Below are 10105 nucleotides of genomic sequence, written 5' to 3' on the forward strand. Positions count from 1 at the left end.
AAAGTGTGTTCTTCTAGTTCCTATGAAAATAAAGATGAAGATCTAAAAGTTATTGATGTGTCCCCTGTTAAATCTTTGTTTTGCAATATGAATCTTGATAATGATGGGACTGAATATGATCCACCTTCACCTAGAAGGCGTTCTAAGAATTTGGAATTTGTTGATCTTGATGCTAAATTTGATAAAAGTGGGATTGAAGAAATTAAAACCCTAGATGTTGCTAAACCCACTATTATGGATTTCAAGGAATTTAACTATGAAAATTGCTCTTTGATTGATTGTATTTCCTTGTTGCAATCCGTGCTAAATTCTCCTCATGCTTATAGCCAAAATAAAGCTTTTACTAAACATATCATTGATGCTTTGATGTAATCTTATGAAGAAAAACTTGAGTTGGAAGTTTCTATCCCTAGAAAACTTTATGATGAGTGGGAACCTACTATTAAAATTAAAATTAAAGATTATGATTTTTATGCTTTGTGTGATTTGGGTGCTAGTGTCTCTACTATTCCCAAAACTTTGTGTGATTTGCTAGATTTCCGTAATTTGATGATTGCTCTATAAACCTGCATCTTGCGAATTCCACTATTAAGAAACCTATGGGAAAAATTAATGATCTTCTTATTGTTGCAAATAGGAATTATGTTCCCGTAGATTTTATCGTTCTTGATATAGATTGCAATCCTTCTTGCCCTATTATTCTCGGTAGACCTTTCCTTAGAACGGTTGGTGCAATTATTGATATGAAGGAAGGGAATATTAGATTCCAATTTCCATTAAAAAAGGGCATGTAACACTTCCCTAGAAAGAAAATAAAATTACCATATGAATCTATCATGAGAGCCACTTATGGATTGCCTACCAAAGATGGCAATAGCTAGATCTATTCTTGCTTGTTATACCTAGCTAGGGGCGTTAAACGATAGCGCTTGTTGGGAGGCAACCCAATTTTATTTTTACTCCTTGATTTTTGCTCCTGTTTAGTAATAAATAAATTATTTAGCCTCTGTTTTGGTTGTGTTTTTTGTGTTTAATTAGTGTTTGTGCTAAGTAGAACCGTTGGGAAGACTTGGGGAAAGTCTTGTTGAACTTGCTGTAAAAAACAGAAATTCTAGCGCTCACGAGAACTGATTTCATTTTTATTTGGAGAGTGATATTTAGTTAATTCTTTTTTAAGATGATTAATAGATAAATTCCTCACGTCCATCAATTTATTTTAGAATTTTTGGGGTTCCAGATCTTGCGCTAGCTACAGATTACTACAGACTGTTCTGTTTTTGACAGATTTTGTTTTTCCTGTGTTGTTTGCTTATTTTGATGAATCTATGGCTAATAAAATAGTTTATAAACCATAGAGAAGTTGGAATACAGTAGGTATGACACCCATATAAATAAAGAATTAGTTCATTACAGTACCTTGAAGTGGTCTTTTGTTTTCTTTCGCTAACGGAGCTCACGAGATTTTCTACTTTAAGTTTTGTGTTGTGAAGTTTTCAAGTTTTGGGTAAAGATTTGATGGATTATGGAACAGTGAGTGGCAAGAGCCTAAGATTGGGGATGCCCATGACACCCCCAATATAATCTAAGTATACCTAAAATCCAAAGCTCGGGGATGCCCCGGAAGGCATCCCCTCTTTCGTCTACTTCTATCGGTAACTTTACTTGGAGCTATATTTTTATTCGCCACATGATATGTGTTTTGCTTGGAGCGTCTTTTATGATTTGAGTCTTTGCTTGTTAGTCTACCACAATCATCCTTGCTGTACAAACCTTTTGAGAGAGCCATACATAATTTGGAATTTGATAGAATACTCTATGTGCTTCACTTATATCTTTTGAGTTATATAATTTTGCTCTAGTGCTTCACTTATATCTTTTAGAGCACGGTAGTGGATTTGTTTTATAGAAACTATTGATCTCTCATGCTTCACTTAGATTATTTTGAGAGTCTTAATAGCATGGTAGTTTTCTTAATAATAATATGCTTGGTATTCAAGATTTGTAAAACTTTCTTTTGAGTGCGTTGAATACTAAGAAAAAAATTGATGCTTGATAATTGTTTTGAGATATGAGGATGGTGATATTAGAGTCATGCTAGTTGAGTAGTTGTGAATTTGAGAAATGATTGTGTTAAAGTTTTTGATTCCCATAGCATACACGTATGGTGAACCGTTATGTGATGAAGTCGGAGCATGATTTATTTATTGATTGTCTTCCTTATGAGTGGCGGTCGGGGACGAGCGATGGTCTTTTCCTACCAATCTACCCCCCTAGGAGAATGCGCGTAATACTTTGCTTTGATAACTTCTAGATTTTTGCAATAAGTATATGAGTTCTTTATGACTAATGTTGAGTCCATGGATTATACGCACTTTCCTTCCTTCCACCATTGCTAGCCTCTCTAATACCACGCACTTTTTGCCGGTATCATACACCCACCAAATATCTTCCTCAAAACAGCCACCATACCTACCTATCATGGCATTTCCATAGCCATTCCGAGATATATTGCCATGCAACTTTCCACCATTCCATTCATTATGACACGCTCCATCATTGTCATATTGCTAGCATGATCATGTAGTTGACATCGTATTTGTGGCAAAGCCACCGTTCATAATTCTTTCATACATGTCACTCTTGATTCATTGCATATCCCGGTACACCGCCGGAGGCATTCATATATAGTCATATTTTGTTCTAAGTATTGAGTTGTAATTGTTGAGTTGTAAGAAAAATAAAAAGTGTGATGATCATCATTTTTAGAGCATTGTCCCAAGTGAGGAAATGATGATGGAGACTATGATTCCCCCACAAGTCGGGATGAGACTCCGGACGAAAAAGAAAAAAAAGAAAAAGAGGCCATAAAAAAAGAGAAGGCCCAAAAAAATGAGAGAAAAAGAGAGAAGGGACAATGTTACTATCCTTTTACCACACTTGTGCTTCAAAGTAGCACCATGATCTTCATGATAGAGAGTCTCTCATTCTTTCACTTTCATATACTAGTGGGAATTTTTCATTATAGAACTTGGCTTGTATATTCCAATGATGGGCTTCCTCAAAATACCCTAGGTCTTCGTGAGCAAGCGAGTTGGATGCACACCCACTTAGTTTCTTTTGTTGAGCTTTCATATACTTATAGCTCTAGTGCATCCGTTGCATGGCAATCCCTACTCACTCACATTGATATCTATTGATGGGCATCTCCATAGCTCGTTGATACGCCTAGTTGATGTGAGACTATCTTCCCCTCTTTTTGTCTTCTCCACAACCACCATTCTATTCCACATATAGTGCTATATCCATGGCTCATGCTCATGTATTGCATGAAGATCGAAAAAGTTTTGAAAATGTCAAAGTATGAAAAAATTGCTTGGCTTGTCATCGGGGTTGTGCATGATTTAAATACTTTGTCTAGTGAAGATAGATCATAGCCAGACTATATGATTTTGTAGGGATAGCTTTCTTTGGCCAAACTAGAGTCCTGTGCAGCGCCCCCTCGGGGAAACTTGAGGTTTGGTTTTAGTTGTACGGAGCGCTCATCTGAGTGTGCCCTGAGAAAGAGATATGTGCAGCTCCTATCGGGATTTGTCGGCACATTCGGGCGGTGTTGCTGGTCTTGTTTTAACCTGTCGAATTGTCTTGAAGAACCGAGATACCGAGTCTGATCGGAACGTCTTGGGAGGAGGTCTATTCCTTCGTTGACCGTGAGAGCTTGTCATGGGCTAAGTTGGGACTACCCTGCAGGGATTGAACTTTCGAAAGCCGTGCCCGCGGTTATGGGCAGATGGGAATTTGTTAATGTTCGGTTGTAGATAACTTGAACCTTAACCTAATTAAAATGAATCAACTGAGTGTGTTACCGTGATGGCCTCTTCTCGGCGGAGTCCGGGAAGTCGACATGGTGTTGGAGTAATGTTTGTGCAGGTTGCTCTCTAGTTTCTCGCTCGCGCTTTGCCTCCTCTTCTCGCTCTCTTTTGCGAATAAGTTAGCCACCATACTTGCTAGTCGCTTGCTGCAGCTCCACATATTTACCTTGCCATACCTATAAGCTTAAATAGTCTTGATCGCGAGGGCGCGAGATTGCTGAGTCCCTGTGGCTCACAGATTACTATTACACCAGATGCAGTGCCTGATGATTCCGCTCCAGAAGACGCGTTTGAGCTCAAGTGGGAGTTCGACGAAGACTCTCAACGTTACTATGTTTCCTTTCCCGATGATCAGTAGTGGTGCCCAGTTGGGGGTGATTGGGACTGTGTCGCATGTTGGGTTCTCTTTTATTTTGGCGCCGTAGTCGGGCCATGAGTGTTTGGTTGATGTAATGTTATTTATGTACTTGATTGACGTGGCGAGTGTAAGCCAACTATGTTATCTCCCCTTTATTTATTTATATTACATGGGATGTTGTGAAGATTGCCTAACTTGCGGCATATGCCTTCAATGCGATTATGCCTCTAAGTCGTGCCTCGACACGTGGGAGATATAGTCGCATCGAGGGTGTGACAAGTTGGTAATCAGAGCCTTCCCCGACCTTAGGAGCCCCATTGCTTGATCGTTTTTAGTGGCCGAGTTGTGTCTAGAAAAATGTTTTGAGTCTTTAGGAATTATATAACGGAGAGTTTAGGAATTCTTTTTACTTCCCAGTCTCCTCATCGCTCTGGTAAGGTATCCTGACGTAGAGTTTTGACTCTTCTCTTCTCAAATTTCACTAAATTTTTTTAGGATCACGCGTGTATCTTGGAATCGTTCCGATGGTTTTATGATGAGAACATTGTCTTGGTGCCTCCTGTCAGGGGTTTAGTGGAAGTGTCCCGGGGAGTTGAGCTCTGAGGTGTTGTCATCATAATTTTATCGTTGCAGTTCTGGAATACCTGAGTCTAGTACGCCGACATCGAAAATCTCTTTTATGCAGTTCGTTGGTGAGATAACCTCGACGCCACCCAGTACTGGGGCGGGAGTTCGGGAGTATCGCCATAACTTGTATAACGGATGCTTTTCGAAGGTTGAGGTAGATGGTTTCCGAAGGTTTCTTGGTTATGTGTTGAAGGATGGATACAGCTGGATGTAGAATTTGCTAGTTTGGGTGAGATATTATGCTTCCCTTGTATCCCCAACACCTGATTGTATAACCGGAAAGGTTCGGGAGTTTCATAGGTGGGAATTCTAGTAGCTCTAGTTCTTCTTCCACGAATATTGGTTTGAGATTGGGATTTCTTACCGATTATTCGTTCTTGATCCGTACCTTGTTGATTTATTTCTCTACCTTAATTCTACGTGGCTTCTCAATTTATGGATATGTGACCATTCCAAAGAGGAATGCATTCGTTCATTTTGTTCGGATGTGAAGACTATATGTTGCAATTTTCATTCCGTTGGATTCAGCTTCAATATTTGTCTGTCAATGTGCTAATGGTGGTCAACCTCTTCAGGATGGCTCCTCCAACACGCACGACTCCGAATCCTGATCCGCCACCACCTCCACCTCCTCCGAAGGCATGGCAAGCTATGATGGCCGCAACCAATGCAAACACACAGTTGATCATGCAAATTCTTCAAGAGCGCAATCAAGGCAACCAAGGGAATCAAGGCAGCAATCAGAGTCACTTTGCTACACTCAACCAGTTCCTTGCTAACGGGCCAAAGACTTTCAGCAATTGTGTTGAGGCAACCGATGCTGACGATTGGCTTGTGGATCTGTGCAAGCATTTCGAGTGCAGTAACGTCAGGCCTGAGGACTTTGTCAAGTTCGCTTCCTTCCAACTCAAAGATCAAGCTGCAGAATGGTTCCAGCAGTACAAGGATTCCCGAGGTGGACGTGTTATCACTTGGGATGATTTCCGTCGAGATTTCCGAGCTCATCATATTCCGCAAAGCATGGTTGAAAGCAAGCGTGAGGAATTCCGCAATCTGAAGCAAAGCTCTTTGTCTGTCTATGACTACAACAAGTTGTTCCAGAAGCTCGCCCGCTTTGCCAAGCAGGACGTACCTGATGAGAAGAGCATGATATATCAGTTCAGGGGTGGTCTCAGAGAAGAAATTCAGCTAGCTCTTGTTCTCTTTGAGCCCTTGAGATACGATGAGTTCTACAACATGGCATTGAAGCAAGAGGCTGCTCAGTTGAGGTGTGATGCTTCCAAGAAGCGAGTCAGAGATGTTGCTCCTTCTTCCTCTACTCAAGTGGCCAAGCAGCAGAAGTATTGGCTTCCTCCTCCTCCGTTCCGTCAGTCGTATCAGCAGAAGAGTAAAGGTGGCAGTGGTTCTTCCCCCCCACCCAACCCTGGCTTTCAGAACAAGACTTCGTCTCAAGCTCCAAGATCGAGTGCTCCGTATCACCGTCCGCTTTCAGAGGTCACGTGCAACAAGTGCCAACAGAAGGGTCACTATGCCAACAAGTGTCTCAACCAGAGGCGTCTTCCTCCTCCTCCTCCTGTGAGATCGGCAAGTACAGCTGTGGTCAAGCATAACCCCAAGTTCGCCAAGGTCAATATGGTGAATGCAGCCCAGGCAGAGGACTCACCAGATGTCATCATGGGTAACCTTCCTGTTAATGATATTCCTGCAAAAGTTCTTTTTGACACTGGTGCATCGCATTGCTTCATTTACAAACCTTTTGCATCAAAGTATGAGTGTGATTATCAGTATCTGCAAAGTTCCTTGCAAATTGTGTCACCGGGCAAGCAGATGACAGCTAACACCTGCATCCCGGAGGTTACTATCACATTGGGTGACTACAAGTTCCTTTCTTCCCCAACTGTTCTTGGTAACTCGGATATTGATCTTATTCTCGGAATGGATTGGCTTTCTAAGCACAAGGCTCAGCTTGATTGTGCAGCCAGGCAGATTCAATTGACTCATTCATCTGAGGATGTAATTGTCTTTGCCGCTCGGGATAATACCATCCGTCTGTTTTCTCTCAATGAGAAGGGTGAATTGGATGCCATCTCGCAAATTCCAGTCGTTTGCGAATATCAAGACGTCTTTCCAGAAGAGCTTCCAGGAATGCCTCCGCACCGGCCAGTTGAATTCATTATTGATCTTGAGCCTGGTACGGAACCTATGTGCAAGCGTCCTTACAAGCTCGGACCTGAAGAGTTGAAGGAGCTGAAGAAGCAACTCGATATTCAAGAGAAAATGGGTCTCATCCGGCCTAGTTCTTCTTCGTGGGGTTGTGGTGTTCTTTTTGTGAAGAAGAAGGATGGAACGGACCGACTTTGTGTTGATTACCGTCCAGTGAACAAGAAGACCATCAAGAACAAATAGGCACCCCAGGCTTTACACTTTATGCTTCCGGCTCGTATGTTGTGTGGAATTGTGAGCGGATAACAATTTCACACAGGAAACAGCTATGACCATGATTACGCCAAGCTATTTAGGTGAGACTATAGAATACTCAAGCTTTGGTTCATATGAATACACTGTCATGTCTTTTAGCCTCGTCAATGCTCCTCCGACGTTCTCTCGCATGATGAACTTCATCTTCAACGCCTACACCAATGACTTCGTTTTGGTCTATCTCGACGACATTCTGGTTTTCTCCAAGAACAAGGAAGATCATGCCAAGCACTTGCGTTTGGTTCTTGATAAGCTAAGGGAACATCAGTTCTACGCCAAGTTCTCCAAGTGTGAATTTTGGCTCGATGAGGTTCTTTATCTTGGTCATATCATCTCTGCCAAGGGCATTGCCGTGAATCCTGAGAAGGTGTCTACAATTGTGAATTGGGAACCTCCTCAGAACGTGAAGCAACTCCGCAGTTTTCTCGGTCTCGCAAGCTATTGCCGAAGATTCGTTGAAAACTTTTCTAAGATCGCGAAGCCTCTCTCAAATCTTCTCCAGAAGCACGTCAAGTACGTTTGGTCTCCGGAGTGTGATATTGCTTTCAACACTTTGAAAGAGAAATTGATCACTGCTCCAGTTCTGACTCCGCCTGATGAATCCAAGCCGTACGAGGTCTTCTGTGATGCCTCTCTCCAAGGTCTTGGCGCAGTATTAATGCAAGAGAAGAAAGTTGTTGCTTATACCTCTCACCAGTTGAAGCCTAATGAGAAGAACTACCCCACTCATGATCTCGAGTTGGCGGCAGTTGTGCATGCTCTTTTGACTTGGATACATCTTCTATTGGGAAGAAAAGTGGACATTTTCACTGATCACAAGAGTCTCAAGTACATCTTCACTCAGCCTAATCTCAACCTCAGGCAAACTCGATGGGTCGAAATGATTCAGGAGTATAATCCGAGTATTGAGTATACTCCAGGCAAGGCTAATGTGATTGCTGACGCATTGAGCAGGAAAGCTTACTACAACAATCTGATTCTCAAGCCTTATCAACCCGAGCTTTGTGAAGCTTTCCGTAAACTTAATCTACAAGTTGTTCCTCAAGGTTTCCTTTCCAACCTTCTAGTCTCTCCTACCTTAGAAGACCAGATTCGCCAAGCCTAGCTTCTTGATGCTATGGTGAAAAAGGTGAAGATTGGGATTGCCAAGAGTCAGTCCAAGTACAAGTGCTACCGCCTTGATGACAAGGACACTCTCTTCTTCGAGGATCGTATTGTTGTACCCAAAGGTGACCTCCGTAAAATGATCATGAACGAGGCTCACAATTCTCTCCTCTCCATCCACCCTGGGAGCACGAACATGTATCAGGACCTCAAGCAAGCTTATTGGTGGACTCGAATGAAGCGCGAGATTGCTCAATTCGTGAATGAATGCGATGTCTGCAGAAGAGTGAAGGCAGAACACCAAAGGCCAGCGGGTCTCCTCCAACCTCTGGCCATTCCAGAATGGAAGTTTGACCACATTGAAATGGACTTCGTGACTGGGTTTCCAAAGTCCAAGCGTGGCAATGATGCTATATTCGTTGTCATCGACAAACTCACCAAAGTGGCTCATTTTCTGCCTATCAAAGAGTCGATCACGGCAGCTCAATTGGCGGAACTCTATACCTCTCGTATTGTCTCTCTGCATGGTATTCCCCAAGTGATCTCTTCAGACCGTGGCAGCATCTTTACCTCCAAGTTTTGGGATTCTTTTCAGAAGGCCATGGGCACGAACATCCGCTTCAGCACAGCTTTCCATCCTCAAACTAGCGGTCAAGTCGAGCGTGTCAACCAGATTCTTGAAGATATGCTCAGGGCTTGTGTGATCTCCTTCAGCATGAAATGGGAGGATTGTCTTCCTTATGCTGAATTCTCCTACAACAACAGTTTTCAAGCTAGTTCGGGCAAGGCCCCTTTTGAAATTCTATATGGCAGGAAGTGCCGTACCCCTCTCAACTGGTCTGAAACCGGTGAACGTCAGCTTTTGGGTAATGACTTAATCACAGAAGCAGAAGAAATGTGCAAAGTCATTCGTGATAACCTCAAAGCAGCCCAATCTCGTCAGAAGAGCTACTATGATAGTAAGCACCGTGATTTGGCTATCGAGATCGGAGATCATGTTTACCTCCGTGTCTCTCCTATGAAAGGTACTTGTCGCTTTGGTATCAAAGGGAAGCTTGCCCCCAGATACGTGGGACCTTTCAAGATTGTCAGCAAGAGAGGCGACCTCGCCTATCAACTCGAGCTTCCTTCAAACTTTGCAAATGTTCATGACGTGTTCCATGTCTCTCAGCTTCGAAAGTGCTTCAAGACTCCTGACCGCACCATCAACTTCGAGGACATTGAGCTCCAAGAAGATCTCTCTTATCGTGAGCACCCAGTTGCTATTCTTGAAGAGACTGAACGCAAGACTCGCAACAAGTCAATCAAATTTCTCAAAGTCAAGTGGTCACACCATTCCAACCGTGAAGCTACCTGGGAACATGAGGATCACCTCCGTTCTGAGTACCCGGCGTTCTTTCAGTCCTAGATCTCGGGATGAGATCCTTTCGTAGTGGTGGAGTGTTGTAACACCCCGGATGTAACTTTCCCAATTTGTACTCCAACTCTTGCCGTTTCCGGCGTTAAGTTAGATTTATTTCCTCGGGTTCGAGTTTTGTCTCCGTGTGTTGTTGTCGTTGTCATGCATCTCATATCATGTCATCATGTGCATTGCATCTGCATACGTGTTCGTCTCATGCATTCGAGCATTTTCCCCGTTGTCCGTTTTACATTCTGGTGCTTCGTTCTC

The sequence above is a fragment of the Triticum urartu genome, chromosome 3, assembly GCF_003073215.2.
Source record: "Triticum urartu cultivar G1812 chromosome 3, Tu2.1, whole genome shotgun sequence".
NCBI classification, from domain to species: Eukaryota; Viridiplantae; Streptophyta; class Magnoliopsida; order Poales; family Poaceae; genus Triticum; species Triticum urartu.